General features: G+C 39.7%; 1 protein-coding gene across 4 annotated transcripts in view; it reads right to left on the bottom strand.

Annotated features, from left to right (window-relative positions):
* The window catches only part of ZNF521 (zinc finger protein 521), a 671,937-nt gene that overhangs the window by 529,901 nt on the left and 118,187 nt on the right, over window positions 1–23,849 (bottom strand). The gene's annotated exons all lie outside the window — the stretch shown is intronic.

Raw genomic sequence — 23,849 nt, 5'->3', positions numbered from 1 at the left:
TGGATAAAGGTTTTTAAAAGGGCTTTGAAGTGATAAAGTGATGGAGTAAGGGGTGCCCATTCTAACGCAACCAACAAATGAATTTGCAATTGAAGTTTCTTCTTTGCATAAATATCAGAGAAAGAGAAATTGAGGCAGCAGTGGCATTTCACAATGACCACATCTACTGTGATTAATTCAGTAAATTCACTGTATTCCAAAAAGAAAAAACGTTTGATTGAAAGGTCCAAACACCAATCCATACAGTTTGTGCACAGAGTAGATGAGAATGTTGGGGCCCCTTTGTTCTGTACTGCTTCATTTTAGCATGAGCTTGGTCTTGGCATTCTGTCTTTTAGGCTAACATTAGGTTTAATAAAACCAATTCTAAAATGATAGCAGATAGAAATAATAATGAATAATATGACCATATTGTATTTAGATAAAGCAACATGCTCAATACAATAATAAATAAGATGTAACAGTAGTTGTACAGACCTTTATGTTTAAATTTAAGAGACTATCAAAAATTGTTACATATCTAGATATTGATAAAAAAGCTCCAACTATAAAATATTATATTAAGAACCAGTATTGTGATTGACCTTGATTGGAGCCCTTCCAGTGGTACTATCAATATTGCATATAAAAGGGATTGTTCTCACTCCCCCTGCAATTTGAAATTCAATGTGAACTTCTGTCGAGGCAGGGAGTGTGGATAATGATAAATGTGAATATTTTTCTTCAGTAAACAAAAGCAAACTTACAATGTTATCATGTCAAGATACTCTTTTCATACAAGTGTGAGTGTGTGGCATACATTGGCGTTCAGTAAGAAATAGCCTTAAAGATAACCAATTATTAGTCTTATTTGATGCTCTATAGTCTGTGGTTACCAAAAAGAAAACAAGCTTCTGGGAAGCGATGGAAACCTATAAATTATTAGTTTTCTACAAGATATACTGATGGTTTTGCACAGAATACAAATGAAATATTTGATTGAACCGAAGTTGATTGCCACTGATATACTTGAAAGTTTGGAGATTTAATTAAAAGATAAGGGACCTCTGTGTGTGGAAAGTTCTTGAACTGTACATCTTAATAAGTGCTAGTTTCTACTAGTTAACAAATAACAAAATGTACAGTAGCTTTACATTTATCAGATGATACTGGTCAACAAGCCTAAATTAACCCCATATATGTTTTTCATTTAGCCGTTGTTACTTGTCAGTTAGTTAAAACAAAGCTCAACTTTGTTTATCAGTTATCATTTGCTACCAGTCAGCAAGCTCAAAAAGAACCCAAATGTTCTAGTTACTGTCAGTTGGTGATAACTGAGCCTAAATTAATCCCAGCTGTAATTTGCGTCACTGATTAGAAAATGTAATGAAAATGTAATGAACAACCATATTTTGTTTCCTCTTATCCCATGGCTACTGGTCAGTATACATAAAAGATAATCAATTTCTTTTTTTCAGCAATATATTGTAACTAGTCAATATGCATAAATAAATAAATAATTGTTGTTTACTCTCACATAACAAATAGTCATGAATCCTATCTCAAACCCTAAATTAGCTTTTCACGAGGAGCAGCTGATACTGATCAGCTTTCCGACATAAATTCTGGGGTTTTAATGTGTTACCACTTAATGTCCTTTAAAATCATGAGGCAGACATGTTATTAAATAGTTCCAAACAGATATACATTCAATAGAAATAACTATTCACTTACAATATTTATGCAACTTAAAAGAAACCTACCACATTAAAAAATACACTAATACATTAATATGAACGCAGTTTGTGCTCTTACACTATTTGACGCTCGAAACTACCCCTCATTATTCTAAGCATTCTAAATATTATTCTAAGCATCATACTTTCTACACAAATAATTCAAAAGAAGTACTGCGCTATCATATGTAGCACATTTGTACTTAAGTAACCCCTGTCACTAAGTGCCTTTAATCATTCAAATCCGAATTATACCCATAGAGTCATGAGCTACAGTACTTAGTTACTGTCCGTTTTTAGGTATTCATGTATTTCACTGGTATATACAAAGGCTGAAACTGTATGTTTCTAATGAGTAATTACCTATTTTCAATCTGGGCATCGTTTAAACTTAATTATACACCATACCTAAAGGTACACCTAATATTGATGTTGTAGATCGCTCTTGAAGTATTCAATGTATATATTTATTAAACTGTTAAGATATGCATATCCGTAGGGAAATATAAATAATTGTTAGATTCACTTTGTTATGATGTGGTGATATTTGCAGTATTGTAATTTTAGTGCTATAGATTAGTGGAACTTATCTAGAAAATGATCATAATACAGCCCGATGAAACATAGTAAATTAACTGGATATGTCTCTTTGAAGAAACCGATCCATTTGATTTATTTCCTATTATGTTATGTTATTTTGTTGATATTTTATTTTATAATGTCTGTGTAGGGTGAACGATGTGATTGAGAAAGGGAAGAGCTTTAAAGAGCTTCAATTTAATGCAAAAAAAGTGTAGTGCAAAATCAGTACAGTTGTACCATGATATAAAACCTGAAACCTATACTGCATTCTGTATGTTGAAGAGTGCTAAAACATGACATCTGTCAGAGCCCTAATTAATCAGTCAATTAACCTTTCACTGACAAGTGCAATCACTTACATTAAGCTATTCCTTTATGGGCTTCGTTCTATATGGGTTACAAGTTTGATCATTTGTGATAAGAATATGATTGACCAAGAAAATGAGATATGGGCATATAAGCATATATAAGGAAATATGTCCATGCAACAGTATGAGTGACAACTAATTGTTACCGGACTTCAAACTTAGACTGTGTCTACAGATGATTTTTATTTAGCACCAGGTATCACAATTAAAACTATGCAACTCATGCTGCTGCAGGAGGTGTAATGGGCCTCTCAGCAATTTGTGTCACATTTTTGCCACTTGATCAGTGGAGAGTTGTTTTGGGATAAAAACACTTTTTGTTAGATCTACATAATTTCTATGGCAAGTTTACTGCCTGAAGCAAAACTAGTCTTTTTTAGTTATTAAAAATAAAAAAGGTAATTTGTATTGACAGTTTTGATGGCAGGATAGAAGTACATCCTTTAAAAAATTGAAAAGTGCGACAATAATTGATGCCTTCTGCAAGGCTGCAGGAATTCTCATGTCTATCTTTCATGAAAGTCTTATGCGGTTTACATTTCTGACTTTTGTGTGTCTGATGGAATTAACTGACACATTTATAGTCACGTTCAGGAATCATTTTTTTCTTTTCCTCATTATTTGCCTCTATTTCTTAGTTTCCCTTTTAACTTTAGATTATTTAGTTAGTGTGACTAATATATTTGAATTAGCTGTATTGCGTACAATAGTTTGCATGCCTCTATGTGTAGTTCTGTGCTTATACTTTTGTTTTGCTTTGGTTAGTACTGGGGAAATTCAACAAACGCACTTAAGCAGTTAGTCATTTGGATTACCATTTGTTCAAAGTGATCCCATGTTAATATTAAAAACTTATAAACAAGTACAAGTAAACAAAAAATAATTAAGCACTTTTATTTCTGATAGTTGAGCTACAGTATGCCCCTCTTTCAAATGTTTTCTAAGCCCAACTTGTGTTTATTCATTAATGTAAATTTGACTTCCAATTGGATCTGAGATTTCTAACTTCTCCTTCAATTAAAAACGTTTACTCTAACATAATCTCTTTAAAGATTACTGAGATTTACTACAAGAAGGAGTTAAGAAGTACAATCTAAAAGTCTTGTGCAGAGATCGTTAATCAGAGCTCTTAGAGTAGCAAATAATTCACCTTATGCTTGATGCTTTCGGCAACTGGACTTTTAGTTGACATCTTGAGAAGGCAGGCTTCTAAAAACTTGAAACAAGTTGTGGCATCAGTATTTGTTGAAATATTAACTAGGCAATTCCAAGTTTATTTGCTGGAAAGGCCATCCTCTATGACAAGAGGAACTGCTAAAGGGTGGAGGCATTATTTAAGAACTTTCGGTAAATGTACTGATTAAACTCTATATAGGCTGTAAAGATTGATAGTGATAGTTACAAGGAGGGTCTAATTAAGCAGCATTAAGATCTTTACCTTTATATGAAACCTTATAGGTGTTTAGGATATAGAGTAAAATGTACAGTATATCCCTCCCATATCTCCTCTTCTTATTCCCCCGTCAACAATTTGAAAACTTTTTCCATGCTAGTATTTTTTTTAAAAACACATTAATTTCCAATGGTTTTAAAAAATGCCGGTATCCTTTGAAGAGTGATGTGTGATGTAGCCATAATAAAACAGTATTGCAATCAAATTTTGATCAGGACTATTAAAGCCCCACACTTAGAATATGATCAATAAACATAGCATCAGAGGAAGTGAAGTATTTGAGAGTCACTTAGCACAAACAAACCAGTGAAAGGAACTTTGAAGGTAATGTATGTCAATACTTAGACCGTAAACTTCAAGCTTAAATCATCTACCTTTATCACCAGCTTATCTGCTACAAAAATGATTAAGCATTCATGTTGCACAACCACCCCGTACCCTATTGTCCACCTGAGTCAGCCACGTTTCTCCAAGTCATGTACGTTCGGTCACTGGGAGGTACTTGTCATATTGTTTCTGTCCCCCAAACTTTTTATGGTGTTCTGCGATTCCTGTGGTGCTCATAATTTCCCTTGTGTCTCTAGCTGGTTACTAGTTGTGCATTCTGCTTGATGCTGGGCTGTCTGCATTCGGGACTCCTTCACTCTGCTCTATGGCCTCTCTCAACACTCCGCTCTGTCTGTATCCTCCTACTACAGGTTCCATGTCGGCTTTCTGTTTGGGGATATAAAATATTCTTTCCTCTCCTTCCTGTTTCTGTCCATCTTTGCTTTCTAGCTCCCTGGTCTTAGTCTTTTTTTCCTTTCATCCATGAGCTGCTGAGTATGCATCCCCCTGCCACACTAGCTAGCTAGTAAGTGTGTCGGCTCCTCACAACTCCTTAGATTGCCAAAGTCTCTTAGGGAGAGCATGGCATATATTTTCACAGAGTCGTTTAAGGTTCGGCAAGATTTTGAATTGATGAGACTGTATTAGCATGTTGACATGACTCTTGGGTGGCAAATAATGCTATACAAGCACACTATTAGCATAACAAATGCTGCCTGATACTTTTGTACATTACTACTGCATTTCATAAATCAAGTATAATCAATTCAGTGAAAGGTTTTGTTTATTTATTTTCTGGCAATGGCAATCGATTTAATTCATGTTATTAAGTCTAAGTAGTAAAACTGTAAGGTGTCTTTCTTCGTATGACGTTCCAGGACTCAATTGAGACAGCATTTCGCAGACCCTGGCTTCTTCCAGGCTCCACAATGTGTAGTATTAGTTCATGGAGTTGAGCCGTGTGTAAATGTCCCTTTCGTTAGTCTTATATTTTTTATATCAGCTTGAAGATATTGATATTATTAGCTGCTACATATTCACAGGGTCCCTAAACTGTCATCTGTTGCTGATCTTGGCAGTATCTCTCTGTTTTAAGCTTGTCACTGAGCCAGTGTACTTCATCTATGGGTGTGTCTTGTACTCTAGTCCTAACCACATTACGTTTGTATCTGAGCACATGTATTACAGGCGATGTCTCCAACTAAGACACTAGGTCTGGGTTAGCTCATGACTCCACCAAAGTCTGCCATATTAAAGAGGGATACAGCTATAATGGCAAAGATTGTAACAGTTAGATGGAATGTGTCAACTCCTTTTTATTTATCATGAAAATATTGATTCTTCCATTTGGATTACAACAGAATATTTAAGTGGTATAAACAAATATTCTAATAAAATATGTGCAAATATTTCCAAAGGAGAGGGCAAATACAGCAACGGTGGCCTCCCACGTCAAATTTACTTATCAAATTGTTTTGACTGACCCATGCTGAATATATTTTGATGGCTAAACACATCTGGATTTACAAAGACAATAAAGTTAATCAAGAACCACCAGGAAATTAGAAGGACTTTAAAGGCCTAACTGTTTCCCGAAACATTGCAACAACCTGACTGCACCCCCCCTGGAATTACTGAGTCGTACATTCGAGCTATGAGCCAATCTCTCACACTCCTTCATTACATTACTCCCTTAGCACTGCGGCACACTATGTCTCCTGTAACATGATTGGAGCACAAAACCAACCCTCGCACGCAACACCACGGCATGTCTCCAATAAAAACAATGTATCTAACGCCCTAGCAGCCTGCATATCTGAGTAGATACTTACTCGTCCACCCGAAAAGCACTTCACGTCCCTCAAGATGAATAGAAAGAACTATATAAATACCAATACAATTCATATCTATTCTCCCAGGCCTCGCTACCAATTTGTGGCTGTCACCTAGTCAGTGAGACATATTTCGTAAAAAATAACACTCCCAATTTATTAGTTGCTTTTCATTACCGAATTCCACACTGGATCATAATGTTAGACCTTTTTCATGTAGAAAAATCAATTTTGCAATTTAGGTTTCTTGGAGCGATGCTAGTGCTAGACTGCTGCTTGCAGCCAAACCACTGTCTTATCTATCATGGACCTTTCACTGTAAACATTTTTTGTAGATGCACAATTACTTACATTGGAAATCCATTTGTGAGGTTCAACAATGCTTCAAAAGGCATGCATTAGAAAGTAAATAGGACGCTCGGTACAGTTTATGCCTGGCATTCTCCCAAGCCATTTCCGACACAAATTAAACAAAAATAATTCCTTTTAACTAGCCATACATTTAACAAAAATACCAACATTCAAGACAATAGACACTTGCAGTCAGTCTGACATGTTGTGACTTTTCACAATTCATCAAAACATATTTTTAAAAACGACACTTGCTACAGTATGCGCTCGCTGCAGCCCTGTCCTTAAATACGTGTGCTTCCGAAAAGTCTCACCCAATGCCGGCTTTAGTACTGGTGGCGCCCTGTACGACAATGTTTGTTGGTGCCCCCTCTACCCAATGACCTCTTCACCATGGATTCCCTCACTACCACCACTTGACAAGGCCCCCCAAGTCTCCATAGCTACTGTCTCTTAGATAGATTTAGTTGTATAGTGCCACTCATACCAGTTTAAGGTGTCAGAACACTTTACACCACACATACGTTGCACACACACAATCATACATGTGTAAATCAGTGTATAGGAAATGTTACATAAGACAGAGGCCTACATGGTGCAGGAGTCACATGTCATCCTTACTGGTTGGCAGTACAGTTTAAGAGGCCCTGGTCTGGAAAAGCACAAATTCAGAATTTAAAATGTAACACCATTGTTAGAGGTTTTCTTTAATAATAAGAATGGATTATTACCCAAATTAACCCTTTTTGAAATATTAGGATAAGGAAAGACGGGGCAAAAAAAAACATATAGCTGTAGCATATTCCTTGCAGTTTGCATGAAGCTCTTTGAGGGCTGCTAATAGTTCACTGCTCTATATTAGGATTTTAACTTTTAAACTGCAAGTAACAAAAGGATCTATCTGACAAATGTGATAACCCATTGACCAATGTGTAGTGTATGTACTTTGTGATCTGAATGGGACACATTCTTTGCAGAAGACACATTAACCTTCTGCGCTATGATGAGTCAAAACTTCCACTACCAGACAAAGCTCTGGTCTCTCCCCAGAAAGAACATTAATCACCAGAGTTATTGTGACATTTCTATTGATGCTTGAAAATTGCTGGGACAAGGAATGTGGCAACTGGTGCTTTTAAAACAAATAAACATAGCGCCCCAACCCAAGTCAGGTGGCACCGATCGCACTGCCCTAGAGCCGTCTCTGGTCACACCCATAACAACTGCAAAATTGCAATGCTCAATTTGTAAAATAGTAAGAGCCAGGGCCCAAGATATTTCTCAGGTGGCTAATGCAGTTTGCACCCCATGCGGTCCCTGCTAGAGCTGCCAATTACCAGAAACAACCAGAGCTGCTTCCCAGAATGGCCTGAGTACCCATGTATTACTATTTTTGTAATCTTATATTGAATTGTTAAAAACCTTGCTCACATGCTTTATTTAAAAAATAAAAGATTGACATCACCACCATGTAATAGACTGTCATAAATATGTGCTGGTGTTACAAAATAAGTGCTGGGGCCGAGATTGGCTTTGCAGATTTGCCATCTATCATGTGAGACCTGTGAGGTCACTGATTGAAATACCAGGTGAAATTAGTATTTATCATGGAAAGTGGGTGCAGAAATTCTGATTCCGAGGATAATTGCCCATTTTTAAAGGAGTTGAGTTACCAAGCACCCAGCATGCTTGGTAACTCAACATTCCCCAGCCCGCAACTATCCTAGCCCTCAATATCAAATCAGGAGGGGGTGGAGTTAGTGGACCAAACTCTGGGGACCCCGGAATGAGGTTTTTAGCATTTATTACTGAGTCTGTATTCTAATGGGGCTACTCAGGGCAGAGGAAAACAACTACTGTGCAGCAAAGCAAAAATGTGCACTGAAACTGAGAAAGGGTTGGGCTGGGATGCCCATCTCTGAGAGGGTAGGTGAAGTAATAGTTGACAGCTAGCGAGATTGTTATAAATTTACAAGTAGAAAAATAAAACTGCTCCCAAAGGTTAGTATATGTATTCATTCCCAGTGTGTATCTCCTGACCACATATTTGTAGGTTGTCAATGGCATGTAGAAACCCCATGTCATGTATAGCTCTTCATGCATGATTCTTGGTCAGAAACAGTATTGATTAACCTTATTGGTTATTGTTCGTCTCAGTATGCCATTGATGACAAAAGTGAGAGTCAGGTGCGTGGAGCTACTGCTAACCTGATGTAGATTTTGGTCATGAAAACAGTATGGAAAAAACAAATCACTGTACAATATGTAGAGGATGCACAGATGCCATCACTCAAGCACAGTTAAACAAGAAACTAATGGAGAATAAAAACAGGTGGACAAAAATGGCGGCTGCAAAGACCTTACCTAATGGGAAGGTTTCAGCAAACCTTCTGGTATTATTATATTAGGCTAGACTCTGCACAGTTTGAATATTGAATGTATTGTCTTGCAGGAGCTTCTTTTTTCGTTTATAATATATTCATATAATATTATAGACAACAGTATCTTTCGTTCTAGAGCTGAGGTCTCCAACCTTTTCAGTAATAAGAGCGAGTTATATTCAAAGAAAATCATCCTGAGCTACTAATAGTATTAAAGTTGCCATAGAGACTTCCTCAGACAAGATTACATTAGTAGCCACTATATACGGTTTACCAGCATTGATCATTTCAGTACACCAAGAAATAATTGCAAGCAGTAATGTAAAAAGTGCTCTGTTAAGTTACAATGCCTCTACGATGGTAATACAGAACAGCCACAGTTGCAATGCCCTGGGTGTAAAGGTAATGATAGAAGTAATAAGCCTCCCCAATGCTGCATTCTTTAGCTCTCAACTATCAGCTTTTAATGTATTTTGATACCTCAACCATTTTTCTCAAACCTCAGCTTATGAGTTCTGAAAATGCATACAGTTTCATTTCAAATACACATATTTAAATGTTGGTACATATTGAACAGAGCAAAAGCTTCTAATTTATTAGGCTGGGTTGCACACATGAGAGCTACTTGATTTGGAAAACCAAGGGGATTTTAACGATATCTGACCTCTACTCTAACTTCGAACTGCTTACTCGCCTCCTCACAGCATAAACATGACCTTACCTAAATGGACTTCTATGACTCCTTTCAAATTAAAGCCAAGATATCTAGGCTTGGCCGTACCCATAATTCACCGTACTATAGAAACTCCGTCTGGTACTTTGAAATGCTCATGCTGTGTCTAAATTATACATAATAATTACCACAGCTAAAACACCACGTCTCCCATCCTTAGCTCAGAAATGGGTTTCCTACCTTCCACTCCCAAGTGAGGAAGCTTGGGTAAAAATGTAATCATACTTACTTCATCATAAACTGTTTCCCTCATTGACCCACACCAAATTCTTCGCTACGCACTGTATCTTTTGGACCCTGACAAGGCTATTCTGGTAAAAGCTCAAAGACACAAATTAATGCTGGGCGTGTGACTCAGCCCGGCAATGAAGAACATATGTTCTTCTCTTTCCCCCATCAATGCGCCTATTGGCAAGATATCCCCCTCCAACTTCATAGAATATTCAAAACACCCATTACGCTATCATTCCTGTTTTTTCTACTAGGACCACACTTTGAGATCCCCTAATCAATCTCCCTAACACAGATCTTTCCTTCCTTGATATTTTACTCACCATTGCCATCAAAGTTATGTTGATCAATTGGAGATCTTGTAACAATATACAATACCACACCTGGTGCGCCAGTATCACCTACCTAAGAAGCACACACATTACTCATTCCGGTAACAAAGGTTCCCCAGTAACCTCCCAATGTACTTGGGAGACACTAGACCTCTTTAATCGCAAATCATTCCCATAATGGGAAATCCTCCAATATTCTTCTTATCGAATCACATTACACTGATCCTCCTTCCGCTCCCTCCAATTCCCCATTCTTAGTTGCAGCTCTAGTCCACACCTACAATAATGTAAACAATACTCATGTTACTGTCACCCCCACCAGAGTAACCAAATCCTCTACTGCCCTTTGTCTCACATATCTCCCTTACACCGACACTGCAGCCTCAATCCACTATCCCATGTCACACTTTTTACCGAACAACAGGCTGCATCTGCTGATGATTCTCATAAATACTATGTTGATGTACATGTCATGAAATAACAAGGATTCCTGCTAAATGTTTTTTCTTCTCCCTCCTTGTTTTCTTCACTGTATAGTTTTTCTAACAGTGGCAATAAATTATTTTGAACAACAAAAATAAGATAGTTGGAGAGCAACCAGTAGCTCACGAGTTACCTGTTGGAGAAGCCTGTCCAAGAGTTTTTGTAATTGTACATGGTATTCTAATAGAGAAGAAAAATGTGTCGCTGTTAAATACTGCCATCAAAATAATTGCTACATCTCAGCTTCAACGTTGCTTATCAATAATTCAGTTGATGCTGACACAGACACATTAATCACAAAGTAGGGGAAAAAACTGAAAAACGGTATTCAGAGGTGTCTCTGTCAGCAGTGGCACTGGGGCAGACAGAGTGTTAAGGGCTCATTGTAAACTAAAATATTTGCATTTGCTAGCCAACAAGTAGGGAATGGTAAGTCCACTTTGGTTTGCTTCCATTATGTCCTGGTGCACTCTTACTATGTCATTGGAAATATCAATAACTGTGGACAGCCACTGTCACCAATGGCGATACTGTGTTCTTTGGTGACATTGTAATTGCAATACATCTCCTATATAAAGATATGTTGTTAGGTTATTCTTGATCATATCTTTAGAGACAGAAGTAATATATAATGAGAAATGGGCAAGGAGAGAGCTGTGGTGGTTGCAGGCTGTCTGTCCCGCACTAGAGAGGACAAGGCACCCCATGAACCTGTATACTTTTATTACATAACCCCTCAAAAATGCACACCGATATGGACACAGAGAGACACAATACACTTTAAAAACTCTGACCATTAAATGTGTCCTCACTAGTACTCTAAAGGTGAAGGCTGCACCTCCCTACAATGGTACATGTCCAAACTTCCCTAGAGGCCGCAACCACTGAGCGCAATGATGATACTTCTCGTTTGGTAATATTGGGAAAGTTATTGCTCTCCTGCATTCGATATATCTATATAGGGATTTGCTTATTTGGTAATGTTGATCATATTTTTAGAAACTAACATTTTCTAAAACTCAACGTTATAAAAAGGTTGTAAAATGAATGGGCTAGAGAGGGCATGTGTAAGAGAAGTGCAGTTATTAATGATTGGGGGAAAAAGTTTTTGTATTTCACAGACACTGCTGCCATCTTCCTAGTGGGAATGTAAACGTAACCAGACAATGGTGCCTTGCCAAGTTTAGAATATTCTCACTATGAAACCCATAAGAAGTCATTCATTTTCATTCAATCGCTTATCTAGTAGTGCTTGTGGAAACTTCATGTCACTATCTCTTGCCAAACGACGTAAGAGAAATAATAGTATACTCTCTTGCATAGCATATGAGGAAAGGCTACTCTGGCTCCCAAATCTCTTCACTCGAGATATTACTATGCCCAACAAAGTGAAAGGTAGGATCAGGATGTGGGTGCAGGGATGACGCTATTAGTGATACATAATGAGTAGGACTAGTGCAAATTGGTGTAGAGTTGTAAAACCTAGCATGTGTGCATCATGGTGCTAGCTTTGAGGATGAAAACTATTTGCAGGTCAGCAACTAAACAGTAACCAATTGACCTATACAAATGGCCTCTTAAAACAGCTTTGGGTGAAAGCAGGAGTTTTTTTCACTCTATTGATATTATGAAGAAGATGGTAATTTCACATACAGTGTTAATGTAGGCCATACTACCGCAGGTAATACAGGGGGCACATTCTTAAGATCACACTTGGAGGAATTTGTCCCTACTAAAAGGAGCAGAACTATGTTACAATAAGAGCAAATCATTCGAGCAACAGAAATGTTCAAATTTCTTCCCCGTTCAATAAAACGTCTATATGAGATTAAGCATAATCTATCAATAATTCCACATCCCAAATTTATAGATACTGGTAGTAGTAGTAATTCCAAGTGCAAACCTGCTGCACTACAGATACTGTTACGAATTTGTGGGTATTCACTGCCAGCATATGGACATTCTCTGGTGATTGACTGAAATCAGTCATACTTGCAACACAAAAAAGTCACAAATTTATGTCCCTGAAAATGTGCGTATTTTCTGCCATCTCAAGTGCAATTGATGGTCAAAAAATTACACTGATCATGATTCTGCAATTACAATCGCCATTGCATTTTTTGCACCCTGAATCACATGTAAAAGAGCCTCATATTTACTTGGGACTCTGGTAAAATACATTATTCAACCATACAGAGCAGGTTAAACTGCAGTCTACACCATTCATTTGACTAAAATAACTTGCATAATGGACGACTATTCAGTAAGCTCCCATTAGATGCACTTGTAATTTATAACAAATACGAACATTAGCAAGAATTCCACTTAATTATACCATGTCCACAGTCAGCACAGCTGTACTTATATTCCCCAAAACAATTATATATGAAGTAATTCTGCAAAATCAGATTGTTTAAGTAATTTAACATTCAACAACTCTCTAATTTTGCAATTCAACAGTTCAGCAATAATAGGCTGTTTCGCTCCAGCCGTCTGGGGGAACTGAGAAGATGAATTATAGATTTTGTTTTATGTAAGTGTTTTCATATTCTACTTTTTAAGCAATGCAATTTAACTAACAACTAAAATAAAGAAAATATGCCATTCTCTAGCTTTTTTTTCCATAAATAGTAGTTATCAATCACACTGTTAGGCACATTATAAAATTACAAAACTCATTGTTGCTTCTGTCAAACTATTGAGGAGGTGCATGGATTTCAGTGACAGAAGATAGCTGTACCAGGATGTAATGAGCAACCTGGCAAGTGACATCAATCACTGAACAGTCTCCAGCTCAGTTAGTAACCCTACTCCAGTGGATTATTCACAGGCAGAATCTGCACTGGTTTGCGGAAATGTGCAGTTGCAAGTACCTTTTTGTGACTTTTTTTATCCACATGGAAAGAAGTTTCCTTTTTATATATTCTGTTCACCCATATGTTCTAAAAATTGGAATGTTTGAGGCATGCTGGTCCTGAAAATGCACATTCACTCCAACCTTTTTGGAGGAACTCTATTTGTGCTTTTAGCATGTAGGATGAGGTGATCCATTGTGAATATCCTCCGGAGTACCCAACATTCCTAATGGCCACGCAGCCACTATATTGTTACTACTTATTTTTCATCTCTTACATACATTTTAAAAGAGAAAAATATGCCCATGTGGAACAGTTTATATCAGCAACAGGGGACAAGCAGGTTTTAACAAGGTCCAGCATACATGTCAAAGACAATGATGAAGGAAGAGGGTATACAGTTCCTGAGAGGGTCAAGAGAGAGAGATATACAAGTATGTGCCATGTACAGACAAGGTAGTCCTACAGAGAAGGGAGGGAGGGAGATTCCTCCCATGGAACTAGGGCCCTCAAACACCTAGCCAGCAAGGTCTCAGGCTTCATCATTTGGGCCTGCTCCTCATCGGGTCGGCGCTGCAATACCCAACGGGCACCCAATGAGGGGCTCTTTGGCGGAGGTCTTTTGTTCCTTGCCGTATGGTACAGTGAGGGTGAGGGGCCTAACAGTGTAGATGTGGTGCGGTTGTGAAAAAAGGTGACTAAAACAGGTCGGGTAGTCCTAAGGGTAATTTTATTCTGGTAGGCTAACCGCCAGGTTAAAAATACGGAGTGGCGACTATCTGAGAACAATGTGTCAAGATAACTACGCTCTACTCTTAAGAGGTCGAGATGTTTCTTGCCTTTAAATGTCTAAAAGATCAATGTCAGTTCTTCAGGACCATATCAAATTAACTATCTACACGGGGTGGAAAGGTGGGCAACCTACCTCCCACTTTGTGAACCTGTAGGTAAAGTACCCACAGATGTTGAGGACAACCTAGATACTCTAATAGCCTCACCTCAACAGTATCCGGCGGGACATATGACACCGAATTAAAGTGTCCAACACACTTGTGGATGCGAGATGAGAGACCTACCAATCAACGCCCTAGTTCCGAAGGGAGGAATCCCCCTCCCTCCCTTCTCTGTAGGACTACCTTGTCTGTACATGGCACCTACTTGTATATCTCTCTCTCTTGACCTCCTCAGGAACTGCATACCCTCTTCATCATATGGAAGAGTTGTCAATAGCATAATTGGAATTGTGCTCAATTCATTTTCAGGGGTGGCTCCTCCGCTAAGACGAAGGAGCATTGCCCCACTGGTCGCAGAGCAGGAAAAAAGAAAAAGAAAATGATAACAGCCTGTTATTTTCATTATTTTCTTTTTTGCTACAGGGCTGGGTTAGGGTGGGGCAGGACTGGAGTCACAGGGGAAGGAATGGTTTACGCACTCCAAATGCGCATGACTGCTAGGCCGGTCAAACAGTTATGCACACTTTGCATCTTCCCTACCACGATGTAATGCACAGCCTGATGAGGAACATGCACAGGCTCCCTGTCCCCGTCTGAGCGTTGAACCACAGCACTTGCTGCATCCCACAATTACTAAGCATCATACTCCTCCAAGTGTGACAAATCAGACTATTCCAAGACCCCAAAGCTATAAGAATGTCTTGGGAGGCAGGTGTTAGTAGTTTTTTGGGTATATGGAATTAACAAACAACTATTGTTGTGCTTGTCTCTAAATTAGACATACAGCGCCACCAGGTGGCAGATTAGCATAAGATCCAGTGTTGACAATTAAGTACCAGTGCTGAGCACCGGAAACCACCAGCTCAAATTAAGCACAGCCATCACCTTAATTGCAGTGGAAAGTAAACAGGAACAATAAAACTCCTTATTGATTCCAAAGAACTTTTATATCCGTCACCTCACTGCTGAAGAAAATATCCAAACATACTGAGACCCGACCCCTTATCCATCTTAAAATAAAAAAATAAAGAATCATGAAGGTGAAATGTACATAATGCAATGCCCAGAAACGGAGACCTGAACCTATTCGGCATGTTGTGTACAAATACAAAATAGTAATCTCATATAAAACATAAAGCATTGTTGTTGGAGTCAAATCACAATCCCCAGTTGATGAGGCCCGCTAAGAGCCTGAGGGGCCTAAGAAATCTGTAAACAAGTCTCCCCAGGTCTCAAGATCATCTACCAGTTAGTCGTCATGCCTACACATTTTCAGCCGAATCTCCTCTACCACTGCCCATTCAGCCATATCCCTCTGCCAGCGTTTCAGGCAGGTATCCACAGTTCCCATCCATATGATTACTACTCGGCACTAAGCTAGCACCAGGAGCACATATAAAAACTTAAATGCTATTTTCTGACCTTTCCTTTTTTGGATGTCTCCCAAAATGAAAGTGGTAAGTTCTGGTGGGCATGAGATTGCTATAACTGCTGTTACCAGAGCAACCACACTTATCCAATATGCATGAACAGGTGGGCATTTCCATGCCAAAGGTAAAAAAGAAGCTGCAGGGTGTTGCCAGCACAGCAATGTGCTGGTTTGGATGAATCCATCTTATCCTGGGCCAAAAGAGTTATGTAAGTGCGATATAGAAAATGAAAGTGGATGAGTTTGAATATGGAATTTCTCGAAATGGACTTCACCAGGGTGAACTTTCTAGCCCACTGCGTGTCATCGATATGGAGGGGGCGGGGTGGGGGATGGCGATGCATCCAGTCAGTTGACATGGCTTTATAAATTAAGGAAATTAAACAACACGGACTCCCTAACTCCAGCAAGGCCAAGGAGGGTGTGCGAAGAGTTCGGGCCACCAGGAATGACGTCTATATTTCTCTAACTATATCAGTTAAGCTAGCATGTAGTAAAAATGACCCTGCTCCCATGATGAAACTGGTCTGGGTGGCTTCAAATGAGATATAGTCGTCATTGGGATATCATGTTTACTGAGTCAGTGAGCAACCTAAATGCAGGCAAACCCCAGAAAACAAGATCATTGGCAAAGGGGGCCTTTCTCAAAAGCAATTTCACAGAGTACTCCTATAATAAGGCTGTGTGTTTAATTATGTAAGGCACATGACCAACACCTTTACTGCCCTCCTTCAGGATCTAAGGAAGAGTAAAGTCTCTAGTAGAGTCCATTAATAGCCTTTTCTCCAAATTGCCCCTTTCTGTGAGCCGATGTGCAGCATGTTGCATTTGAGATGATAAATAATAATGTCCCAGATTTGAGGCTGCCAGGCCCCCCACTTCCAATGGTTGAAAAAGAATGTCCCTATCTACCCTACTAAGTGAACCCACCCAGATCAAGGAGGAAAGTAGGGTATGAAGCTGCCAAAACACATCCAGGGTAAGATGGTCAAATGAGTGTAGAATGGAGCAGAGGCACCATGTTAAAAACCCAATTTTAGAGACAGCTATTCGCCACATGAAGGTAAGGGGGAGTGATCCGCAATTGGACGGAGACTCGCAGCCCCTCCATGACCCTGATGATACTGTACTGCAAGCGTTTCTGCTCTGTGTGTGCCACTGCCATGCCCAAATAACAGAATCTATCAGTATCCCATCGAAGGGACAATTACGGTAGAGACTCCGGAGTCGAGGCAAGGAGATAAGCAAAGGGAATATCAAAGTTTTCTCATAGTTAATCCACAGGCCAGAGATTTCCCGGAATGTACCAAAATGCTCCAGAAGCAAAAGGAGAGAGTGCCTCGGTGCTGTTAAATAAAAGAGGAAGTCACCAGCATTAAGAGATACCAAATGGGTAACATTGCATATTTTAATCCCCCACTGTGCCATCTCCTGCCGAATCCAAATGGCTATTGGCTCCAGAGTGATAGCAAAGAGGAGCGGTGAGAGCAGGCACGCCTGGTGTGTAGCTCTGGCAATCGGCCAACCATTTGAGCATAGGTAAAGAGGCCTCATCCAGACTCTAAATTGCTGTCTGAAGACCACTGCACCCAGCACCTGCATGAGGTACTGCCAATCAACTGTGTCAAAGATTTTGGCAACATCAATGGAGATGATGGAGAACGCCTCCTTCACACGCTTCATTTCATGTAAAAAATGTGTTAATCTCCAGGGGTTTATAGCAGTGTTATGATGCAGTATGAATCCACATTGATCCTCAAGTATTAAGTGAGTAATCACCAGGTATACGCAAGTGCTAAAGCTTCACAAAGGACTTTTCGATCTGTGTTAATCACGGTTAGCGGTCTATAGGAGGACGGGTCCAAACTGTACGTACCTGGTTTCAGCCTCAAAGAGGTGCAGCCCTTGCGCATGAACTGAGGAAATACACCGTCATCTTTGGCCTCCATGTAGACCTGCAGCAGATGTTGAGCAAGATTGGGGGAAAATGCCTGAATAAACTCAGCTGGAAAGCGATTGATACCTGGAATCTTTACCCAAGGCAATCGCTGAAGTGCTGCTCAGACCTCTTCTAATGGGAGATCGGCCTCAAGGTCCAACACAGCTCCATCTTAATATAATTTTACTTCACAGGAATATAGAATTGGTCCTCTTTGGGAGATCTTTGAAAATTCAAAAATGGTAGATGAGGAATCTCAAATACGTCCTTCTGGAGAAGCAAACAATAATGATCACCACTAACCAGAAAAAGTTTATGGGAGGCGTATTGCAGATCAGTCATTCATGGCCGGATAAAAAAAAAGGTAATCATGAATCAGGAGATCACATCTAGGAAAAAAATGGAGAGTCTGTCTTGACTCTTTAATAAATGATTAATGGCTAAAAAAACATGCCTCAAACCTCATTGCCAACACCACAGTACTATTCTCATTGGGTGGGATTCCTTACTATAGAACGACATTACACCACAACCTCTTGTTCATTCTCAGGCTCCCCTACACCCTCCACCAAGTCTGGCACATCATTTGCCTCCCCAAGATCTCCTTATTTGAAAGAAGGACGTTTCGCCAACATGATATGCCAGTCAGAGCCATTCTATTCCAGTTACAATCTCATATGCCGAGATACAGCAATCAAATGCCAGGTACACCTCATATGATTTGTACAGCCTCATATGACCAGGTTCTGAAATTTGTGGCAAATTATATATCATATCAGAACAATCAACATTATATGGCTGATACATCGCTACAGATGATGGCACCAATACAAAGCAAAGTGCAGATGGGAGCTCACAGTATCAACCTGACAACATAACAAAACGTTCAGGATACTTTCCTCCTGTGTCAAACGTTGCTAGTGCAGTTGTCCAATCTCTGCTGGACTCAACCTTACTGTCTAGATATGGAAGACAGGTCTTAACATCCTTCACCCTTCCACTACCCAGGAACGATGAACAGCTAAAGAGGGTGTCAAGTAGGAATTCAGCGTTCCAGAGTGCAGTGAAGGCCATTAAAGAGTAGCATATATAGTCTGTTAACTAATATCTGCTTTCTGAGGAGCATTATTCAGGCTCTGGCCCACATATTAATTTCATTTAAATAAAAGTTTCAGAGGCAGTAGCCTACTGGGCCCTGAAGCCCTATGACACACCAGTGATCAAGGCCAAAGTCAGCCATTTCTTGGGAAGTAGATTGGAAAGTGAGAAAAAAATAAAGAAAACAGTATCTGACAAGATAGGCACAGTGACTTTTTATACTACTTTGACGAGCGGACTACATGACATAAGGTGCTAGAAAATAAATGACATGTAAGTTAACAATGATTGATTAAAACATTCAACGTAAAGATGACTTTCTAACCAACATGATTTTCAGGCACTGAATAACCCATGGTTAAAAATCAAAATTTCAATACATTTTGTTTAGTGTAAAATTTTGAGAAACACACCTGTCAGACTAACAAAACATACACATACACACAAAATAAGTGCCTCTATTTCCCTTGAAACGTGTCAGAGTTGAGAAAGAAGGAAGAACAATGATGGCTGCCACTTAAAGTGCCCACGGTTGGCTGTTAAAATTGGGATGGAACTTCCCAACTAAATACCAAGACACAGTCTGTACCTTCTTCCACCAAACCTTTGTAGGGTATGCAAGTGATGTTCATGTCCAGGAAGATTGACTTGAGAGCAAGGGTTTGATGAGCGACTCACTGTTAATTATGTAAGCATTAGCTGCCTCTGAAAGGAAGGACAGGACTTTTGAGTGGCACAGCATTATGAAAAGCACATGCTGAAAAAACTGTCCCTCCCCCTCCCCACCTAAAAAAGAACAAAAACAAAGCTTCTGAGGCTTCTGAGGCCACCCCAATGTTCTGGGAGATTTCAAAATCTATAATTGATATCGGCTGTGGAGAACCTCCAAACATGAACTGGAAAACCATTCCACCATGTGCAATCGCCTGTTCACAGAATATCTTGTGACACATGGTGGCACAGTGTGAGTTGCAAAATATAGTTATTTGATTACCATCTGGTGTTACTTGCATTTTTAAGTGATACTCATTCATTTTGGGCACTAGCCAGCCGCAGGTGCTGGTAAGTCGATTGCTCAATTTGGGGGGGGGGGAAATCTTACTTAGAGTAAATTGTTGTTTTTCAGGGGCTTTGATAACCCTGACAATAGTTGTCTTGATTGCAACAGTCGTTAAAAATGTAGTAGATTCCTTCATGTAAAAAGAGCTGAATATTTTATCTGTAAGCCATCTCTCCTTCATACGGTATTTGTTGTTTTCAGAAAGTACATCCTGGGGTTTGTTTATAGCATTGCTGTTATTAAGAAGAAAAACAAATCCCTTGGTGGAATCATCAGAATAAGTCAGCCAAACAACCCCCATGTGTCAAGAAATGGAGAACAGGCTGGGGCACATAAAAACGAATAAAGCATGGGTAGGCCCCATTAAACTCCAAGCAACAACACTACAACCAACTACAGGCATCCGTGCAGCCCTCTCAGTAGTACTTTGTATTCAAGTTAGCATTCTGCAGCATAGAGCTGTCTTTAAATGTGTAACTTGTACAAATGTTTACATGAGATACATGCGCCTTACTCCAAAATAAGACCTTTGGCTTTTTATTATTAATAGCAAAACTAGCACTTCAAACTATTAGGTAAAGATGATGCAGATTTGAGGAATGCATATTATTTATTTCATGGTCACCTAAGAAGTCTATCAGACGCTCAACAATGTCCAGCACACAATTTCAGATATTAGGAAAAAAGAGGAAAGGGTAGTAATTTTAGATTACTGTGATTTCCTGATGACTTCAGGAGCAGAGTCCCCAGAGAAAGGGTAAGCGGTAGCGTTTTTCTCAAGTCAGAAATAATACATTTGGCAGGACATAGGCTCACTAGATAATGATGAACACCTCTACTAGAACCAAGTGCTATGTTCTTTTACCATGTAATTCATCTTTCCTTAACACCCTTCCAAGGGTTGCTTTCAATTTTCGAACCAGCTGTGAAGGTCAATTGACTCCTTTCACAGCCATTAGGTGTTGTTGAAACAGGCAGATAAGCGGTAATGCTCCAAAAGTCACCTCTTCTGTCTGTGCTAAATCCTTTATTTAAAAGGTTGGTGTTTTCGCAATTTAACATCACAGGTCCACTAACCAGGTTATCCACTTACAAAGGCAAGACCTGTTAAAAGGCAGCTATAGCATAACTGCTGCCTACCTGTACCTATGTTTGGACTGAATTCAAATCACAGTATTTCAATTTGATGTACTAAATAAGAAATGTCCAGCCCCCGAACTTACATAACAGAATAAAGTCATAACTCTGTGTGCACTGTTTTTTTGCCATTTTCTCAAAGTGAAAAGACAAATAAAATGTTCCATCAAACTGACTCCCATTGCAGAGAAGAGAATAGGCTGCCACATTCCTGCGCATGAGTGCTGTTTTTAGCATTAGTGTTTTTGAGCAACGAAAACCTAACAATATTTTTCGAGTTTGAGAGACATGATTACTTGAGCGTGAAGATGTAATGTTATTTCAGACAAATTAGTGTTGGGGAATGAATACACAAAAAGCATGTATGCACGATTGTATATTTGTGTGTGTTTATGTGTCTTGTAAGTGAATGTGTGTATCTGATGGTGTGTGTACTTATATGTCTGGTTGTCTGAACTAAATTACTTGTGTTCAAGTTTATTTGTATGTGTGTATATAATTGGACAGGGGATGTGTGTGGTTGCCTTTTGTATAGGAATGTCTGTGTGTGGTAGAGCAGAAAAGTTTAGACTATATAACCTTGACAATTTCATGGAGAATGCTTAATAAAAACAAACCTTAAGAAAATGTACATTTCTTAAACAAACATTAAAGCTTCCTTTTTCATCATGCTTACATGATTAGGCCTCATATATTTTTTCCTTTTTCTCTTTTCTCTTTCCCTTTAATAAAATAATGCCTTTTAGAACTGCTGATTAATTCAAATATTTAGCTGTAATACGTGTCATTGTCAGAAAATGAGCACCAAATGATTTCATCATTTAGAGCAAGTCAACTGGTATGTGTTAGAATAAATAAAATGTTTAGTAGAATTAAGAATTGTTGAAGAAAATGTTTCCCATGACCTAACCAGGACATGTTAGATTTTAATGTTTCCTTTCTTAAGAGCAGCCCGTTGTTACACAATGGGACACTGACAGGGCCGGACTGGGAACTGAAAGCAGCCCTGGCAAATTTTGCCAGACCAGCCCCCGCCCAGCGTGTAGCGAGCGAGCGCAGCGAGCGAGCCCGACGGCCACTAGGGGGGTTTGGGGGGGTTCTCCCCCCACGAAATCTTTGAAAATCGACAGACCAAAATGGTGAATTTTACAGCACATTTTTCATTACATGTTCAAATTGTATCAACTTTCAAAGCACAGTAAACAGTAGATGATGTCCTTAAAGAACATCAGGTTACCCACCCAGTCATATGTATTCATAGGCATTCTTTCAGAGAGCACCAAAAATAGTCTTGGGCCGAGAGGTTATAACTTATCAGGTACATATTCACGTCGCGCGCTGCTTGCTTCTTTCAAGCTCGGGGCAGAAAAACGGACTCGCCTCACTCAGGCCTGCTGACTGCTGTTGGTGGTGGGGTGGCACTGTGCCACCCCACCACCAACAGCAGTCAGCAGGCCTGAGTGAGGCGAGTCCGTTTTTCGCACTGTGGCAGACACTGGACACAGGGCGGTCGGGCTAGGCGCTAGCCACTGCCAATAGAAAATTATGGTTGTGGTCGCTTACACAGGCATAAAATGGATGGCATTATAATGTCACAACTCTCGGTGAACTGTCTGTGAACTGTCAGAGATATATCTACCCTTGGGAGTGTCTGCTTGCCTTGCAACCCAAAGTGCCTTGTGCTGATCACAATTGGCACCTAGACACCCCTAAAGGCAGTGCAATAAGTGTGGGTTTAGAGCCAGGGCGGGCTCTGGGGCTTCTCATGATGCCTCCAGCTCTATAAACATTAATATCTATAGCCTTAACTGCAGGTCCCTAGTAAAGCCTCATGAAGAAATATTTGATCTTCTTCAGGATTCCGCACCGGATATACTCTTTTTGACGGAAACCTGGTTAACCACTGACTCCTAAGCAATCCCTGCCTTGGCCCTCCCTATAGGATATACGATGTTCTCACAGAACAGACCTTGCGGCAGGGTAGGTGGTTTAGCTTTGATATTTAAATCTGTTTTTCCCTGCACTCTCTCCCCTCAGACTATCCCAGATTGTGAAAGTACCCTGTTTAAAATCACAATATCACACAATTTCAGTCTCACTGGGCTTCTCATTTACCGCCCACCAGGGCCTGCCCGCGCTTTTCAAGAAGCCCTATCACACACCGGATCTACTCTTGCCCTAGAGAGAGCTAACTTTAGCATTATAGGCGAACGCTTTGACTCCCAGGATATTACCAACTTTTTGGGCGACAGGGATATCTGTCAACTAACTTAGTTAGTTGAGGGCCCATCACGTCTTGCAGGCCACTTACGCGATCCAGTATTCTCCAATGTCCGATCTCTCAAAGTCTACGCCCCCCTCCCATTGACCTGGACAGATCACTTTCTCATCCATTTGTGCCTCGGTCTTGCAGGCGTTCCTTTGCGGACCTCTTATCAGCCTTCCATGAGGCGTCCATGGCACAAACTGACGCATCAACCTTTGTGTCCACCTTAAAATCGCCACACCCCGACTAGCCTATTGATTTGGAGGTAGCTGATAGAGTTTTTAGGGGTGCGATTAACAACTCTCTCGATCACTGTATCCCAAA

Source organism: Lissotriton helveticus, chromosome 4_1 (assembly GCF_964261635.1).
Source record: "Lissotriton helveticus chromosome 4_1, aLisHel1.1, whole genome shotgun sequence".
In the NCBI taxonomy this organism is placed as follows: domain Eukaryota; kingdom Metazoa; phylum Chordata; class Amphibia; order Caudata; family Salamandridae; genus Lissotriton; species Lissotriton helveticus.
The sequence above is the reverse complement of the archived record's forward strand: the minus strand, read 5'-3'. Positions and strand labels throughout refer to the sequence as shown.